The sequence below is a fragment of the Sinohyriopsis cumingii genome, chromosome 4, assembly GCF_028554795.1.
Source record: "Sinohyriopsis cumingii isolate HCF-2022 chromosome 4, ASM2855479v2, whole genome shotgun sequence".
NCBI classification, from domain to species: Eukaryota; Metazoa; Mollusca; class Bivalvia; order Unionida; family Unionidae; genus Sinohyriopsis; species Sinohyriopsis cumingii.
This window is the reverse complement of record NC_142964.1, coordinates 88592078-88611693: the sequence shown is the minus strand read 5'-3', so window position 1 is coordinate 88611693 and position 19616 is coordinate 88592078. Positions and strand designations below refer to the sequence as shown.

The window sequence follows — 19616 nt, the reverse complement described above, 5'->3', positions numbered from 1 at the left end:
ACCCTGACCGTGGCACTAAAAATCAGTTTTTACAACGGACCATGGAAGACTTGTACCAGGCCACTTGTCAGCGACGCCTAAAGTTAGAACAGGAAGGATACCAAGTGGTGGAAATGTGGGAACACGAATACGATCACCGTTTGAAAACCGATCTCGAGTTTAAACGCCTCGTGGAAAGTTACCAGTTCATGGACCCCCTGAACCCGAGGGATAGTTTGTACGGAGGAGGGACTAATGCCACCTGTTTGCTGTACCAAGCCGACGAAGAGAAAGGAGAAGAAATCAAATACTTGGACGTGTATTCGCTGTATCCCTACGTGTGCAAATATTGTCGCTTTCCTGCAGGGGACCCACAATTGTTCACCGAACACATCGACCTGAAAAACATTCGACAATACGAAGGCTTGATCAAGTGCAAAGTTTTGCCTCCCACGGACTTGTACCATCCCGTCTTACCTCACCATTGCCAAGGCAAACTGATGTTTCCTTTGTGTCGTACTTGTGCCGAAACGTGCAACCAAGATCAACCTTGTCATCACCCCCAGGAAGAACGGGCCTTGACGGGGACGTGGGTCAGCGTAGAATTGTTCAAAGCTTTGGACATGGGATACCAACTGTTAGAAATGTACGAAATTTGTCACTTTCCCAAGACACAACAATACCACAAGGGTGACCCCACGCAGAAAGGCATTTTCGCAGACTACGTGGATGCCTTTTTGAAACTGAAGCAAGAAGCCAGCGGCTATCCTTCTTGGTGTCGCACTCCCGAAGACCAAAATACATTCAAAGAGAAATACTGGGCACAAGAAGGCATCACTTTAGATCACATCGAGAAAAACGAAGGCAGGCGATCGTTTGCCAAAGTGATGTTAAACTGCTTGTGGGGCAAAATGGCACAACGCCCGTGTTTACCCAAGACGGAATATTTGAGCGAACCTTCCCGCTACTTCCAGATGATTCAAGAAAAAACCAAATTCATCAAACACGTGGACGTCGTTCGCGAAAATTTGATCTTAGTGAATTACGAAGAAGATCTGGACTTTGTACAAGACGACCCTTTTGGAAATGTCATCATTGCGGCTTACGTGACAGCTCATGCTCGCTTAAAATTGTACGAAGCTTTAGAACTGTTAGGGGAACGCGTCCTGTACTTTGACACGAACAGTTGCATTTACATCACCCGAATCAACATCACCCTGACATCGAAGGAGACCGTTTAGGAGCCTGAACAGACGAGCACCCCGACGACAAGATTCTAAGTTTCGTCAGTGGTGGTCCCAAAAATTACGGTTACAAATACCGGGACAAAAAAGGAGAAGTGCACACGACGAGTAAAGTGAAAGGATTGAATTATCGTACCAGTCGTGTGGTCAATTTTGGGGTATTGAAAGAAGCCTTGCAGTCTAGAGAAGATGAACACTTTAAAGTGCTCACCTATCAGCCCAACAAGATTGTACGTTTACCCACTCACCACATCGTCAGTCGACCCTTGGAAAAAGTCTATCAAATCGTGTACAAGAAGCGAGTGCGACTTTCCAATCATTTCACCTTACCGTATGGACACGTCGGTATTGGTCTGTATATAAAAAGGAACCCTAGGCAAGATCGATAGTTCATTGTGACTACCAAGACCAAGCGAACAAGATGAATACTTTCAGAGAAACACAAAACAAGTTCAGACAGGCACAATTCAAGTTTGGGGCTTCTGAAGTGGAATGCGATTGTGAGCCTTGCGATGGGAACGATGCTATACGCTGTGACCTTAGCGATGCCGTAAAGCATCATGGGAACTTTGTTCTCACTACCCCTATCATGGAAAGTGATGCTGTGCGTGTCAAACCTGAGGGATGCGAAAGCGATGCCGCTCGTCCTCTTGGACACTTTACTGGGTTTCGTTTTAAAGGTGAATGTCCACCTTCACCTCTATCCCCCTACGGATGTCATCCAGCCCTGAGCAAACTCCTGTCCATGTCACCCTGCCCTCATCGAAACCAACCTGTGAAAGACGAATATTCGTTCCCTGTACATTTGTCGGAATACTGCGACTTTGAAAATCGTCTTCAATCGTTCAAAGGAAAATGGCCTAAGTATCTGGGAGGACCGACCCCCGAAGAATTAGCCAGAGCCGGATTTTTCTACTTGGGCGAAGGGGATAAAGTCAAGTGCTTCAGTTGCGGTGTGTCACTTCACCATTGGGAACCGCAAGATTCGGCCTACGTAGAACATGCTCGATGGTCACCGAATTGTCATTACTTACCCTTAGTGGGACCGAAACATTGAAGTAACTTACCATGTCGTTGAAGAAGAAGAAACCAGATTGATTAGGAATCAAATGTTGGACATCACCGAGACCAGTATTTAAATTTCATTTCAAAAACGATATTGAATCATTACCTAAAGAACTGCAAGAGAAGATTTACAAGGAAGTTTGGCAGGGGTTTGCCAGAGTGAAATCTCAATGGGTCACTGTAGAACTTTTGTGCCGAGAAATTCACAAGAGGAAAGTGAAAAAAGTCAATCAGTGTGTTAGATTTCTCTGGGTCAAGTGTGCATTCGTCCTGTTATATCACTCTAGACCGTTTACATCAAAAGAGTTCACTGAGATTCTTGGACGTTACCCTGAATGGCAGTGGCCAGAAATTACTCACTATGTGGATTACTTTTGCTCTAGGAGAAGATTGTGAATTGTATGGACTGACCTATTCTTGGATACTTTACAAGAGAACATTCGTGCTTTGCCTGTGGAGTTGAGAGAACGCATTTACCGAGAGCTGGTCAAAATACAAGTCAAACGTAAAGAACAATTGCATCCGTTACGTCACCGGTGTTTGAACCACTGGTACCTGAATGCTATACAAGGACTGATTCAGTTGAAAGTGTTCCATTGGACAGACATTGATCAACGACCCCCTAGTTTTAAAAAGGATTGGTTTGCTATTGATGATTCTATTTACTACATTGTAAACTTACTGCATCGAATTCCAGAGGAAGAGGTAACGAATTACCAACATCTTTTACACAATGTCAACTTAGTGAAAGAGGAAACTTCTGAACGAATTGTAATGTGTAAATTAGTGACTAAACGATTTAAATTCGACACTGAAGTAAAACCATGTCTGTGCAAACGGTACATTTCTTGTGTCAGAAAGAGGATTTAGTATGACCTATTCATGGATACTTTACAAGAGAACATTCGTGCTTTGCCTGTGGAGTTGAGAGAACGCATTTACCAAGAGCTGGTCAAAATACAAGTCAAACGTAATGAACAACTGCATCCGTTACGTCACCAGATCTTTAACCATTGGTACCTGAATGGTATAAGAGGACTGATTCGTCAGATATTGTTTCAGTGGTCAGACCTTGTTGAACACTTTCAGTTAGTGAATGAACTAAACGTTCGTAATTTTGGTTACTTCGAGATTCACCTAGTGCAACGTATTGAGGAAGACGAGTTAAAGGATTACCAACATATTTTACGTGGAATCTGCTTAGCGGAAGACGAAACATCTAAACAAACTCTGAAGTGTAGGTTACAGTATGCAAGATTTAGATTCCCTACTGGAGAACGAAGATGTCTAGTTAGAAAGTACCTTTATTGCTTCCGAAATAAAGAGACTATAAAATCAGGAATCCATGCCACGGCTTATGTCACAAGTTATTGAACAGATTCCTTGGAAGGAACTCAATGACCACATTCAAACCGTGGATCATTACCATCAATTATTACAAGAACTGTATCCATTCAATTTGGGTCGACAAGTGGTGTGTGTCTTAGCGACTTATTTTCTGGGATTTCGTTTACCAGCCGATTCCTTGTGGACTCTTTACGAACAGTACTTACCACCCCAATGGCCTTAAATGGTCACGAAAGACTCCTTTTGCTCAAAGCCTTGCGTTTTCATCTGGATACTTCTCGACCTCAACGGGAAAAAAAGATTCGTCAACTTTTAGCTACCGAAGACGTGTATGACGATGTGTGTGTAGCTTGTGACTTACACCCCCACTGGACAGATGTTCGTGACTGGAAAAAGGGGGGTTTTGAGGCTTGGACCCAAGAGTTGTTCAAGGAAAAAAGTTACTTTTCAACCTGTGTTTGTGACAGTGCCAGAAGAACCCGTCACCGAGAACAACCACTCGCTTCAGGACAGGACTGTCATGGACATTCCTGAAAGGTCATTCCGGGAGGACACTTGTGTGACAATACCTCATGTAGAGACTGTAAGAACATTACACACTGTCCCTAGGACATCTTGGTTACCCAAAACATGTTGTACAGAGACTTGTTTATATTCCACTTTGATCGTTTTGATGTGTTTTTTATTCCTGTACATAACTATTTGGCTTTTATGTATTTTTGTCTTTCGTGTTGTTCATATTTGAAACATTCAATAAACGTGTCCTGAAAAAAGTATATAAACTCTCGTCTTGTTTGTTTTCGTGTCACAAGTGACATTCCTAACACTATGGCTGTCTCTGCTCCCTCTTCCTCTACTGTCAAAGTCATCGACGAACACTTAGATCGTGTCAGTTGGGAGCCTTTGTATCTTCGCCATCCCTTTAACATGCTCATTGCTGGACCTAGCGGTTCAGGCAAAACCGAATTCGTCAAACGTTTGATCGAACATAAACATCATTTGATCGATCGACCACCTCAACGCATCGTGTGGTGTTACAAAGAGTGGCAATCGGCGTACAGCGTCTTGCGAGAAAGTCAAGGCGATTCCATCGTGTTGTGGAAGGCATTCCCAAAGAAGACGACGTCTCTGACTCCCGTCAAACCCATTTGGTCATTTTCGACATGTTAGGAGAAGACGAAGAAGAAATTAAACTGTGGTTCACGCGCAAAGGGCATCATCGTAATGCCAGTGTCGTTTACATCACTCAAAATTTGTTTCAACAAAGTAAAGCCCATCGCACCATCAGTCTCAATGCGCATTATGTGGTCTTGTTTAAAAGCCCTCGAGATAAATCGCAAGTGCCAGTCTTAGCCAAACAGTTAGGAACGCCTTGGCTGACTCAGGCGTACGACGATGCCACTCAAACTCCACACGCCTATTTACTCGTCGATTTGAAACCTACGACCCCCGATGATTTGCGATTTCGTACCCACTTGTTTCACCACTGGGGCCAAGACGGAGGGCCTGTCCTGTACACGTCTCCGTCCTCGACTTAACTTCACTCAACAAAAAAATCTATAAAAACCTCAGACACTTTTCGTCTGTCTCACACAGTTTGAACATGACGTCCCTTCAGTCGCATCTTCCCGTCAAATTGATTCGTGCCTTATATGGCATCAGTCGAGAAAAAAATCCACAAACACGAACTCGTGGCTTAGAAGCTAGTCTCAAAGAAGTCTTACGATGGTTCACGGTGACAGCACGTCAATTACTCCAAGGGATCATTCAGATTCCTCATCAAAACAAACGCTTTTTCGATCGAAACAAAGTCGCTTTGACCCAACTGGCCGATCCCCGCATCGACACTCAAACCAAAAAACAAATCATTTTGAAACCTGGAGGGAGCGGTACTCTAGGAGGGGTCATCATTCGCTCTCTCTTAAGATGGGATCCTAATGCCCCCAAAGTTCTCCCCAAGAAAAAAGTCAAACGAAGCTCCAAGAAGAAAAAGAGCCACGGTGTCAAGACCAAGTCCCCAAGGAGACCCGTGTCTGCAGAACTTCTCCAGTGGCGAGACCCTCCTCTTACCAGACACCACCCCTGAAAAAGAAAAGAAGCCCCCAGAAAAAGAAACAGAGAAAAAGTCCCCAGAAAGAGAAAAGCCCACAGAAGAAAACTAGTCGCAAGAGAGGCACTTCGGCCAGGACGCAACCTTACACTCGCAAACTACGACCTGCAAAGGCGGTGACCGCGTCTCCGGTAGCCTCAGGTTCATTCACTTCCCCGTTGATGTCACCACGAACTTTAGAGTACTTGGAGACGTTGATCACACCAAGAACATCTCCGTTGATGACCCCAAGAACTTTCCCTGTGGCAGGTCCCTCCAATTTAGCGGCAGTGGCCGCTGCTCACAAAGTACCTTCTCCCAAAATCAAAGTTCAAGAGAGATTGGGCATGTTACAAAGTTTACTGGATTTGCCCAAGCAAGAACTGGCTCGATTTAGTCCGTTACGCACCCCTGCACGACGTGTCATGCCTGTCCTGAAGTTGATACGCCGTAAAGACAACCAGTGGCGACGCGTTCCAGTATAAAAAAGGCCCGTGACTAAGTAGGGGTATCAGTGTTTTTGGTGCTGAAGACTCAAAGATGTCACCCTCCAGAAAACATCCCTCTTCTAAACAACCCCAAGGAAAGAAAAGGAAAGGACTGCCTCCTCGTTTAGTCAAACATGGGGACATGTTATCCGTCCTGTCCAAAGCTTCTCCAACCCTACGAAAAAAACTCATTCAATCAGCCTCCAAAGAGGTCATCGATACCGTGTGCGAATGTTGTTTGAACGTCTTGAAAGGCACGATCCCTTTGTCCAAACACCAGAAACAATGCTTAGGCAAACATCGTCACGTTCTTCGCCAAATGGTTCAAAAGAAAATTCCCATTCGTCAAAAGAAGAAGATGCTGGTCCAACGTGGAGGCATTTTACCCCTCTTGTTAGGTCCATTGCTGAAAGGAGTCTTGGGAACCATGTTGGGAGGATTGATGGGAGCAAGATAAAAAGGCCCTCTGAAGTCCCAAGATCTCAGAATCGACCCCTGAGAACCCCATGGAAGGACGAAAACTAGCTTTAGTGCCTTATAAACGATGGATTGAATACCATCGTTGGCAAGAACAACGTACCCCGCATTTACCTCCCAATCCCAATTTGAGCGAGATGTCCCAGTTACAACACGAATTGCAGTCCTTGATGGATCGCCAAGATTTGTCCGAAACAGAAAAATCGCAAAAGTACGGTCAACTAATGCAACTCTTTCACCAGAAAGCTTTAGACGAAACAGCTCTACCCACTCTGAAAGATTTTAAGACCTTGATGAAAAGTCCAGCACCATCATCACTACCACCACCACTACTACCATCCCCAGGGGTCACCAGAGATGCTACCCCACGAAGACCTGAGTAAGAAGAGATGCGAGAAGTGTTTCAAACACCGTCAGCAGCTCCCATTTCAAGTAAGATTGCAGCATCCTTGTTGACCCCGTCCCCCACACCCCAACGAGAAGAAATGAAAGCTTGGGTTAAAAAGATGATGTCCACTTCTCCTTCGACAGAAGTGAAAAAGAAAGAAGGGAAACCAGAAGTGAAAAAAGAAAAGAAGACCAAAGCCATTCCATTGCCACCTCCACCTCCACCACTACCTTCGACTTCTTCTCCCGTAGCCCATCGGACACGTAAATCCGTTTCTAAACCACCCTTTCGTCCCACCCAAAGTAGCATCACCGAAGAGTGGGTGACTTATTAACACACCAAAAAAAAATGGAGTAGGTGTTAGCCAGCATTTACTACGATCCCTCCCATCCTGCAGGTTACGCAGGAGTTCAAAAATTGTATCGTGCTGCCAAAACTCGACTGAAAAGTCTCCGTTCACCTCAAGTGCAACGATGGTTACAAGAACAAGCTACCTACACTTTACACAAACCCATTCGACGCAAGTTTGCCAGAAGTCGCACCCGAGTGGAAGGCATCGATCATCAATGGCAAGCCGATTTAGCCGATGTCTCTCATTTGGCCAACTACAATCGTGGCTACAAATATTTGTTTTGTGTCATCGACGTCTTTTCCAAATTTGCCTGGGTCGTGCCCTTGACTTCCAAATCGATCAGCGAGTTAGTGCGAGCCCTGCAACGGGTGTTGAAACAAAGTGGTCGTCACCCTCTTCGATGGCAAACGGACAAAGGTACCGAATTTCTGAACCAAGCTTTCCAAAAAGAATTAAAGAAACGTGACATTCATTTTTTTACCACCGAGAATCCCGAAACCAAAGTCAGCATCGTGGAACGTTTTCAACGCACTTTGAAAGAACGCATGTGGAAACATTTTACGCATCACCACACTCTGAAGAACATCGACATCTTACCGCACCTGGTGCAAGCGTACAACCAATCTTACCATCGAAGCATCGGACGTGCCCCGCAAGAGGTGACTCCCGAGAATGAAGTGCTGGTGTTTGAGCGCCTGTTTGGTACGTCCCCGACGAGGGCTGTCCCCAAGAAAAGTGGAGTGTTGGTCGTAGGAGATTGGGTACGCATTGGCAAAACCAAACGCACTTTCGACAAAGGTTACTTATCTAACTGGACGACCGAATTATCTCGTGTCACTGGACGAGAGCATGGCCGTCATCCTGTCGTCTATAAATTGGAAGACATGAACGGAGAAGTGCTCAAAGGAACGTTTTATTTGCCCGAGTTACAACGTGTCACCAAAAAAGAAGACGACGTGTACGACATCGAAAGCATTCTCGAACGCAGAACCCGTAAAGTGGGCAAACGACGTGTCAAAGAAGTCAAAGTACGTTGGAAAGGATATCCACCCAGTTTTGATTCTTGGATCGACGCTTCGCAAGTCATCGACTATAAAAAGAAGTGACCATCATGCCCTTTCACACAGACGCAGCTACGTAGACCACTCCTTCACCTAGTTCTTCTCTGCAAGATTTACAAAAACAACCCTTGTTGGTGTGGTGCGGAGAACGTGTGCCTAAAATGCAAATCGTCTTTTTCTGCTAAATCTTCGTGTTGTATTGTGTCATCGGGGCAGCCATTGCCAATTTGAGTTTGCAACAAGGAGACAAACAATTGTGGACCATTTTATTGAGCAGCTGCATCGGTTACCTGCTTCCCAATCCCTCCCTGAAATTCACCTCGAACGGGAACAACCGGAACCTCGTGTCCAGTGCCAGTCACCACTCCAACAAAAATAACAACCCCCATTTTGGGCGGAGACACGCCTCTGACGTCCAGTAACCCCTCGGACAGCCACAGAACTCTGGAATTATGAGTCACCAAAATCAATTTTACTTAACCTTACCCAGTGACAGTTCCATGGAGGTGTTTTCCCACAACACGTTGTGCTGTTACACGGCCAAATTACCTCAGGCCATCCCATTAGATCAAGAAGCCCATTGGGAAGTGGCTTTGGTAGAAATGATGTACCCAACACAAATCAAAAACATCACTGAAACTCAAAACACTTTTGACGTCGAAATTCTGGACCAAACAGTGCAGCAAACCATGATGACCACTAATCAACATAAATCATTTCTTGTGAAGGACCCATTACCCCGCAGCAGCAGTGACACTTCTCCTTTTTACGTTTATCACTTTAAAATTAACTCAGGCCATTATTTTAGTGGTCAACATCTGGTGGAGGCAATTGCTGACAAATTCTATGCAACATTTGACAATGTTCTGACCGGACTAAAAAAACGTGTCACCATTGAGTACCACAAACTGTCTCATCTTCTACTCATTAAATTTGAAAGTGAGGAAAAAAGTATATGTATTAAATTTTGCCCTGAATTGTATGACATTTTGGGTGGAGACCTCAATATGGTCACGGATAAAAAGACCAGAAAGATTGAGAAAGCAGACATTGACAACAACAGGCATTTTGCGAGGTATTTTCGTTTCCCAGTAGAACTGAACCAGGGACTGAATTTGATCTTTGTGTACTCCAATGTGGTGGAGTACAACGTGGTGGGACACACCTCCGTACTGTTACTGTGTGTCATTCCTTTCAAAGTGAATTCTTCCACAAACGCTGACGAGGAAGGTGGAAACACTTACCACGTTTACCGCGAATTTGTACATCCTCACTATCTGCCTGTCAGCAAGTCGTATTTGGACACGGTCAACACTGCTATAAAAGGAGATTTGGGACAAAATATTCCATTCACCAAAGGAAAAGTCACATTGAAACTCCATTTTCGAAAACGGTTCTCTAGCGACGCGTAAGTCATGTACCCAGTGTACCGAGGGGTTGCTCGACAGCGAGGACACGGTTTAGGAGATATGTTGAAATCAGCCTTTCGTTCGGTGGCTCCGGTCTTGAAACCGATGGTGACACGTGGATTGCATGCCTTGAAAGATGCCGCACTGACGCAAGGCAAAGAATTTCTCCAAAATGTCATCATCGACAAACAAAACCCGAAAGAAGCCTTCTTGAGGGCAGGTAAAAATGTCTTGTTGCAAACGGGTAAAGACATTTGAGGCCGACGAGAAACACCTATAAATGCCCTGCACGCTACCGAGTCAAGCATTCAGCAAGGACAAGGCAGAAAGAGACGACGAAGAAAACACCCTTTCACCAGACTTCACACTTCTAAAGCTAGAAAGACGAAGAAAAGAAGAACCGTTCGAGACTTAGATGTTTTTGATTATTGAGAAACAGAAAAAATGATGCACCGAGAGTCATGCACTTGTTCCAAGTCAGAACTGGATCTGTTTGACATGCCACCTACTATGATGACCATGCAAGAATCCCAATGGGTGGAATTTCACCCTGTCTCCTCTTTGACAGATTCCGCTCCCATCGAGTTTGAAATCAAGGGACAGCCCGAAGATCACATCGATCTGAATAGCAGTTACTTGTACTTGAAAGTCAAAGTTCTAGATAAGGATGACGGTGGAGTAGAAAACACTGAGAATATAGCTCCCGTCAACAATTTCATGCGTTCCTTGTTCAGTTCAGTGGATTTGTACTTGAATAACAAACTGGTCAGCAGCAGCATGGATACTTACCCTTACCGTGCCTACCTGGAAAATCTCTTGACGTACGGAATAGATGCCAAGAATACTCATCTCAATGCCTGTGTGTTATGGGAACCTGACGAAGCGAAGGAGTTTGACACAATAAGTAAAGACAATGACAGCTTTGTGGAAAGACGAAACAATATCAAAGATGGAAAGAGTTTAGAACTGATGGATCGTTTGCATTTGGACATGTGGTTGCAAGAGAAATATTTGCTGAACGGTGTAAATGTCCGCTTGAGACTGAATCGCAGCAGTGCCTCTTTCCATTTGTTGGCTGATTGTGCTGCCAAAAGCAAAATCGAGGACGTCAAACTCTACGTACGACGCGCGGAAGTGTTACCTAAAGTGGGAAATGACATCAGTAACACGTTGAGCAGAACGACCGCCAAGTATCCGATATGACGCGTGGAAGTGAAAACGTTCACTATTCCCGCTAACCATCATTCCATGATCGAAGATCATCTGTTTCAAGGACAGTTACCCAAGCGTTTAATCCTTGGTATGGTCCTGAATTCAGCCTTCAACGGAGCCTTCACTGAAAATCCTTTCAACTTTCAACACTTTAAGGTGAAGAAAATCGAAGTCAGCCGCTATGGCAAGACCTTGTGTACCAAACCTTTTGAACCTGACTTTAGTGACACGAAGATGAATTACTTGAGATCGTACTTGTCCCTGTACGAAGCCACCAGCCAGCTAGAGATCAACACCAGTCATGGCATTACGTACGAAGATTACGCAGGAGGCTATGCTTTGTGGGCTTTTGATTTCACTCCAGACCAAGGCAGCGACGAGGGACATTTCCACCCTATAAAATCTGGCCAGATTTGTGTGGAACTTCAGTTTGCAGAACCACTGGACAAGACAATGAACGTCATCCTGTATGCAGAATTCGATAATACCATAGAAATCAACAGTTTGAGAGAAGTCATTCTAGACTATTAGAAGCTATGGAAGACTGTTATCCCTCTTTACCTAGTGGAGAAACTTTAGACATGGAATGTGAGGAGACTGTGGAAGAATAAGTTGTCATGATGAAATCCCGATGGCCAGAACAAGAAGTGCATTTAGTCTCCTGTTTTGCCAAACACTTGGTCGAAAAAATGATGGAATTGATCAAAAAAGATTGCTATGGATGTCAAAACGATCATCCCAGTCAAATTCAACACGATAAATGCCTGATGCTGGGTCAAGAAGAAAAATTGGACGAGTATCTGGACGAAGCTTGGAGTCTCATCTCGGACGAAGTCATGTTGCATCAGTGGTATAAAGACTTGCGTGAACATTCTTGTCCACCATTAACCACGCAAGAGATCCATCATATTGAAGCTCTCCTGAATCAGAGTGGGGAGACGAAACGAAGAAACGGTTATTTGTCAGACATTTTCATGCAAAAAGTCAGGATCGAAATTGATGACTTATTATTACCTGTGAAGAAGAAAAAAACCACACAAAAAATGGATACCTGGGAACTTTATTACCTTTTGAACCACAGTTCGTATACGGCTTCTTGCAATCCTGTTGTCTGTGCTAAAGATGAACTCCCTCATCGCAAACCTCAAGACCATCTAGCTTATGTGATCAACACGGACGACAGTCATCTCCCAGGAACCCACTGGGTAGCCGTCTACTTTCCTCAAGAAGGATGTGTGGAATATTTTGATTCGTACGGATTGCCCCCTTTGGAAGAAGATATCATTGACATTATGAGAAGAAATGCTCAGACCACCCGATTCAATAATGTGAAATTACAAGGCACAGATTCCTTGGTGTGTGGACAATATTGTGTGTATTTTCTGCATCATCGCAGACTGGGCTATTCCTTAGAACATTTAGTGATTCATTTTGATCCTCGTTCTTCTTCTAGAAACGATGTGAAAGTAGATCGATGGTTTTGTGACCATTATGCTTATCTTTTGTCTCAAGCTAGGAAACGTAGTGTCCATCAACGGCCTAATGACTTCCAACAGTGGAAATCACAATTTCATTCACAACATTGTCAGCCCTGTCCAAAATAATGTGTTAGTTGAAAAAAATGTTTGATGTTATATTGTTGGATTATTGTTAAAAATGTTAGAGTTGTTTGTTAGTATTAAGTGATTTTGAATAAAAAAATGTTGTTTTGAAGAAAAAATGCCTTTGTGGCTTGTTTGGCTATAAGAATTTTGATTCATGCTCTTTGACTTCTTACTATCCCTCTCATGACACTCACTGAACGTTGCGGCTCGAAAACCGTGGAGGGATGTTTTCCTTCACGTCCGCGCTTTGACTTTAAAGCCGGGGTAGCCTCCAGTCTAACCATCCATTGTCGACTCATCCTCCTACGAAGATGTGCTCCAAACTAGCTAAGCTAAACAAAGCCTATGTGAATTTGCATAGGGTCAGACACAGTCTGATACCGAAGCCAGAAGAGATAGAGAATGTGAGAATGTTAAAAGTCACTGAAGACCTATAGAACAGCTCTTCAGAGAAGAAGTGAACAGGGAGAAAGAAGAATGGACAGAGAAGTACAGACTTCAGAAACAGCAGAGAGAGCAGCAACAGCAACAACAGCAGCAGCAGGAACCTGAACCTGACAGAGGCTTTGTCGATTGTCGTATCGACACCAAAGAGTTCTTCTTCTCTTTCCGAAGAAGCAGACCTATTGTCAGAAAGTCTATCATCAGAGGACGTCGCATTCTTAGAAACTAAAAGATCGCCCTAGCTTCAACTTCACACAAGCAAAAAAAAACAGCCCTTTTCAGGGCTACCCAATACTCTAGAAAAGAAATAACAATCGATTTGCCAATGTGTGTATGTAGAGTAGTGTGAATATAAACACTAACTCTTTTCTGGTGTGATTGTATGTGTTTGTGTGGATAGTAGATAATGATCAAATTATTTTTGCTGTTTGACGTGCGTGGAGAGTAGATTTGGGGTTTGATTTGATTACAATGCGTATGTGAATAGTATATTGAAGTGATTAATGAAAATTTTTAAATTAGTAATGGGTAGTAAAAAAGTGAGTGAGTGTTTCTTTTAGGTCCGCGCGTTGTTTGGTCATGATCTAGGTAATATAACTTTGGTCTTAGGGGGATGTTTTCCTTCACGTCCGCGCTTTCACTATAAATTGAAAATCGCTCGGCAGTCTAGCTACCGTTGTTGATTGATCAAGAGAATGAACACCAGACTAGCAAAACTGCTTGAACTTCATGTACTCCTGGAATATGCCAGGCGTATAGTGAATGAGCTGGCTGCAGAGGCCATAGTAGAAGAGGGAAGAATGAAAGAGGAGGAGAGAAGAAACAAAGAAGAGGAGGAGAGAAGAAACAAAGAAGAGGAAGAAAGGAGAGAGGAAATTTCAGAATCCCAGAGACAGAAGATTGGGATTCTGAAGCCACTTATCCCGCCTCTGCTCTCCCCCCAAAAAGAGTGAAATGAGACTGGGGAAGAAGATGTGTGTGTGGTGCCAGGCCTGGAAGGAGCCATCATTAACCAGATGTCATGGAGTTCAAAAAACAAACAGCCCTTTTCAGGGCTACCCAATACTCTAGAAAAGAAATAGTAATCGATTTGCCAATGTGTGCATGTAGAGTAGTGTGAATATAAACACTGACTCTTTTTTTTCTTTTGTGTGTGTGTGTGTGTGTGTGTGTGTGTGTCTGTTTATTTGTAAGCGCTCACGTACGTTTGTGTGAATAGTAGGTTTGGGTTTAATTTTAATGCTTTGCGTGTGTGGATAGTAGATTTGGGGTTTGTTTATTGCTGCTTCACTTATGTGGATAGTATATTATATGAAATGAGAAAAGTAGGGGGATGTTTTCCTTCACGTCCGCACTTTAACTATATGAACCCACAAAGTTGTTCGTTCGCACCATTCTAAGGAATAAAAAAAAAAAGATGGAAGTGTCCCAACTGTTTAATGATTTAAGGCATGTTTATTTTTGGATGGTGGATGGTGAATATGGAGTTGAAAGGATTGAAAGAGATTGGAGGTTAAGAACAAGTGTGCACTACGTGAACGAACTAAAATTAGCCAGGGAGATGATAGAGGGATTAATTGAAGAAGAAGTGAAGAGATTGAGAGGGCTAATAAACCCCCCTTATGTCAGAGTGGGGACATTAAAAGAGGCAATGGAGAAGGTAAAAGAAGTAAGAAGGTTCTTGGAAGAGATAGAAAAAAGGTCAGAGTGGCCCTTTGTCACAAGGAGTGTTGAACAATTGAAAAAAGGGGAAGAAAAGATGAGAAAGGTGATAGATGAAGAAGTGGAGAAAATAAAGGACAGGTGGGCAAAAGATAGAAAAGAAGAAGAAAATAGAAAGAAAAGGGAAGAACTAGAGAAACTAAACGCTAACTGGATGAAAATCCAACAGAAGTTCTGAGCCATGGGTCACCCGGACTGGATACCAGAAACAGAAAAGAAGAAGAAGAAAGGAATGATGGAAAAAATAAGGGGATGGATAAAGAAGTTAAGGAGTTAGAAGAAGAAGAAGAAGAAACCCAAAGGCCCTTTCCAGGGCCACTCCAATCTCTCGAAAAGAGATACTCTTTCAATTGCCTACTCCATTTTTTTTTTATTTTTATTTTTAAAAAAAAACAAAAAAAATAGAGACCAATCAGGTCGGGACCATATTAAAATAGGGTCCCGACCCTGTTCCATTTCCCTTGAGGCTAAACTTGCCCAAGATTTTTTTCCCATGTTCAATTCCCCTTGTCCCTAGACAGACCCACACTCTATTCCCATGTTCAATTTACATTGTCCCCATACTGACCCAGCTATTTTTCCCATGTTCAATTTACATTGTCCCTATATTGACCCAGCCATTTTTCCCATGTTAAATTTATACTGTCCCTACATTGACCCAAGGGTGTTTTTAATGGTATGCCCTATAGTCCCTACGGTATCCCTATTCACTACTATCGTTTGTATTTCTTCATTTAATCAGTCTCTAATTTGGGTCAGATTTTTGGCATGTCCTCTCGATTCGCTATTGAGACTGAGTAATTCATACATTGACATAAAGAATGTAACATGTAGAACACAACTAATTCTATTTATTTATTAAATACGTCTTAGGATAAGGAATAAATTTTATTTTTCAAATCCGTCATCTGGCTACATATCACCCCATCCACCCGACTAAAGGTGTGAAAGCATGAATGACTAATTTCTCATGTAAACAAGATTATAGAGCCCTCTACTTGACCTAGGTCACAATCAGCATTTTCTGGAAATAATACGACTCGGTGGAATTCTCCACTCTAGAACATTATGGGTTCTCATCAAGATAAAATCTGTTACAAAATTATAATACAAATTAAAGTGAAAGCAAAACGGTCAATTTTTTTTTGTCTTTAACACGTGAATATTAGATTATCTTTAACTGATGTGACATCATTAGATAAACTTTCAATGGAACATATGGGATGATTTAAGTGTATTTGAATTAAACGACTTGGTGGTTTGTTAGTTATTGTTGATAATTAATTGTCAATGTGACTGTACCAATCATTAAATGACATATATATTAAGACAGTTTAGATAAATTACATCTGATATATCAAGCATGACATTGATGTAAAATCAAAGGAATTACAGAACGACTTTCTTTCACGGCTACTTAAAATAAGGGAAATCACTCCCGTGGAGCTTGTAACACTGATTGGTCATATATTCTAAACGTCTGTCAAAAAATTTGATGTATGATTTAAAATGAAAATTTGTATATAAACAGTTTATAACTAAATAAATGAGAGAAATATGGTGCATTGCCATTTAATGAGGAAAATGTTAAAAAAAATAGTATAAAATTAAAGAGATTTGATGCATAAGAGTTTCCGTAGGTTATTGGAAATAGTGACATGAACCGATACTGTTAATGATTGATAGTAACAATGTCCGTATGTGTGTTTGCTTTTTTTCCCCCTTCTTAGTACGTTTTTGAGAACTTTGGTGCGAATGTATGTAATATTGGAGTGTTCTTGGAGAGTCTTGGGTTGTGTAGAGAGACCGGTTGTGTTTTACGTCATCAAATTCAGTGTTTACAATATGGCATATAATTATACAAATTTCGGTCACCGGAATGATGTTTTTATTCGTTCGGGATCTGTCGCTCAGGATTTCAATATGGAGACGATAGATTCGTTACTCTACGTACGAAGATTTCAGAGTGCTCGTATTTCATAACGAGAACCTCTACGTACTTATTATTACCCCCGAATCGCCTTTTAAATAGTATTTAATCAGTCCCAACATTTTTGCAAGAACATTCACCCTCACCCACAGGGACTCACATCGTTGCTTAAAACTGACCTGTCATACATGTACTATATAATAACTACAGTACATGTTAGCTACGATGTCGAAAGTCAATTTTAAGGAACGATACGAGCCCCTGTGCCTCAGGGTGGTTTGAGTTTGAGACCCCTAGCTTAGATCATGTACAATTTCCACATGTACACTATCCAAAGAAATTTCGGCCACAATACATGAAAGTAACATATAGGTATACCAACATTCTCTCCACAGTGCATGTTGCAAATGTAAACAACTTAACATTACACCCACCACTTTCTCAGACGTTCGTGAGAGCGCCCCCTGGGAACCGATCAAGATTAATCACATGTCTAAACAATATCACATGAGCGTACCGAGAAGCGCATGATACAGAAAACGTCGTGGATTCAGTTTGCTGATATTCGACATATTGATGTTGTTTTTGCACGTAAGTAGGCAAATTAACAAGGTTGAGTATAATAATATTTTTTCAGTTCGTTTTTCGCATTAAATTTAAACATCAAGGTTTTAAAATCACAACATTTCTTTTGCAGACATATATATGTTGACACGTTTTTTTTTGCCGACATGTATGTTGACACAAGTATGTATGTATGTATGTATGTATGTATGTATGATTGTATGTATGTATGTATATGTACTAGACTTATAGACAATTCGGCCCAAAGGCAATTCGGCCCAAGACAATTCGGCCCAACTTGGACCGAAAATAAGACAATTCGGCCCAACTTAAAAGACAATGCGGCCCAACTCGAAAGACAATTCGGCCCAACTTTGCGATAGTTGTATAAAGATATTTTTCTTCAAACAGCAAGTAGATACTATGTAAGAGATACACACACACACACACACACACACACATATATATATATATATATATATATATATATATATATATATATATATATATATATATATGTATGTGTGTGTGTGTGTGTGTGTGAGAGAGAGAGAGAACACAAACTAACATATATTGCGCTTTCTAATTAAAATACTTAAATACATATATTTTTTTATGCTAAAAAAATATATGTATCTGCACAATGACATTCTCAGTTTAAGTCGTCAGGTCAAATTATCTATATTTATTTATCAAATAATAATACTTAGCAGATAATATTCTACAGAATACGTTTACATTTTTCTAAGAGTAGGAACACTGTACATGAGATATTATACTAATATATTTGATTTTAGGCTTCAGTGAAATTATCGCAAAATACCTAATTATGCAATTTGCAACCATTTTCCCGATATCATTTTATTTGTAAATCATAACAAATACGTTCAAATACGAGAAGATCTCTTGTAACGTATGTATTTTGCTTGAAAATTAAGGTTTTGAGACCAAGTGGGTAAGTGCCTAACAAAATCGACCTTCTTCCACAGGAGATATGATGCATCTCATTATTGTCTACGTAACTCCCAAAGCATCACGTCCATCTCTACTATACTTCTTTTTATCAGACGTCCACAGTAATATTTGTCTTTGGGACGGTTTTCCTTAAGATATCAGAAAGCTCCTAACCATTATAACTTCGGAAAACATTTATCTAGTTCACCAAATGTTTCAGATTTTATTCTCAACCTATTCTCTTTTACAAACTAATTAAAATGAGAATGAATAATTAAGTTGCCTAATGCAAGGATTTTGAACTATACGTTAAAAACATATTATATAAGAATTGTCAAAATACATGTTAAAAATAAATACTTGTTAAAACTATTGTCAGTTGTATTATAAAATTGGGCCGATTTGTCTTATTTTCTTGGGCCAAATTGTCCAATAGCCGTGTACTCTACTGCAGCTTGGTAAGTGTTGCATTACTAAATACTGTTGGTTCAGTAGTTATCAACGAAATTAAGAGTATCGGTTATTAGATACAGGACTGGGTGGTCCCAACCTGTAACTTACAGGTTGGGACCACCCAGTTCTGTATCTAGTGACCGATAGTTTTACTTTCGTTGGTAAGACTGGTTTTTTTTATTGTTATATGTTTGGACTTCTGTTTTCATTTGTAAAGAGGTCTATTGCGTTCGATCACAAGTGGCTGGCGAGAGCTTAATGTTTAAAAAATATAACTTGAAGGAAAAAAATCATACCAAGTGAAAAAATTACCTCAGATTATACTTATGACATGTTCTGACACTGGACCCTGTCTGTCATTACTATAAAACTTTTATTAAAAGGGATAAAGTAAGTAACTTCTAATTTGTTTTAGTTTGTTTCACACATCATCACGAATGATGTATGCATCTGTAGGTCAGTGAATTTTCAGGTTTAACTTAGCGTCATTAAATTATACTAAATGTAACTAATTAGTTTCATGCACAAAGTATTTCAGCACCGTACAAATGGACATTGAGTCTAACACATATCATTAAATAAATGTTAAAATGAGGTGGTCTGTTTACATTGAATTTTTCAGTGCCACCATTACCCACGGAAGAGTTGATTTGTTTATTAAGAAGTGATCAGCTTTCCTATTCAGCTACATTGGGACATAATGTTTTTGCCTCCCTTTGATTTCTTTGCACTATTAAAAATGGACTCTTCCTGAACGTGGGATGAACATGGTGGATTACTTGTGCACAAACCAGTCTTTTAGAGCATGTATCAAATAAATGGTGCTGTACTGTA

At 41.4% G+C, this 19616-nt stretch overlaps 1 protein-coding gene and 1 long non-coding RNA gene across 5 annotated transcripts in view; one reads left to right on the top strand and one right to left on the bottom strand.

Annotated features, from left to right (window-relative positions):
• LOC149801621 (uncharacterized) overlaps positions 1-17292 on the bottom strand; it is a 29425-nt gene extending 12133 nt beyond the window's left edge. Inside the window, exon 1 of one of the 2 annotated variants that reach the window (XR_016420696.1) lies at positions 17246-17292. This is a non-coding gene — a long non-coding RNA (uncharacterized LOC149801621). Of the gene's footprint in view, positions 1-17193 lie in introns of both variants that reach the window. The other variant, XR_016420697.1, reaches the window with a different exon arrangement.
• Positions 17277-19616, top strand: part of LOC149801620 (major facilitator superfamily domain-containing protein 12-like) — a 78860-nt gene continuing 76520 nt past the window's right edge. For all 3 annotated transcript variants that reach the window (XM_089955890.1, XM_089955888.1, XM_089955889.1), the window contains exon 1: positions 17277-17402. The gene's annotated coding sequence lies outside the window, so the exon portion shown is untranslated. The remainder of the gene's footprint in view (positions 17403-19616) is intronic.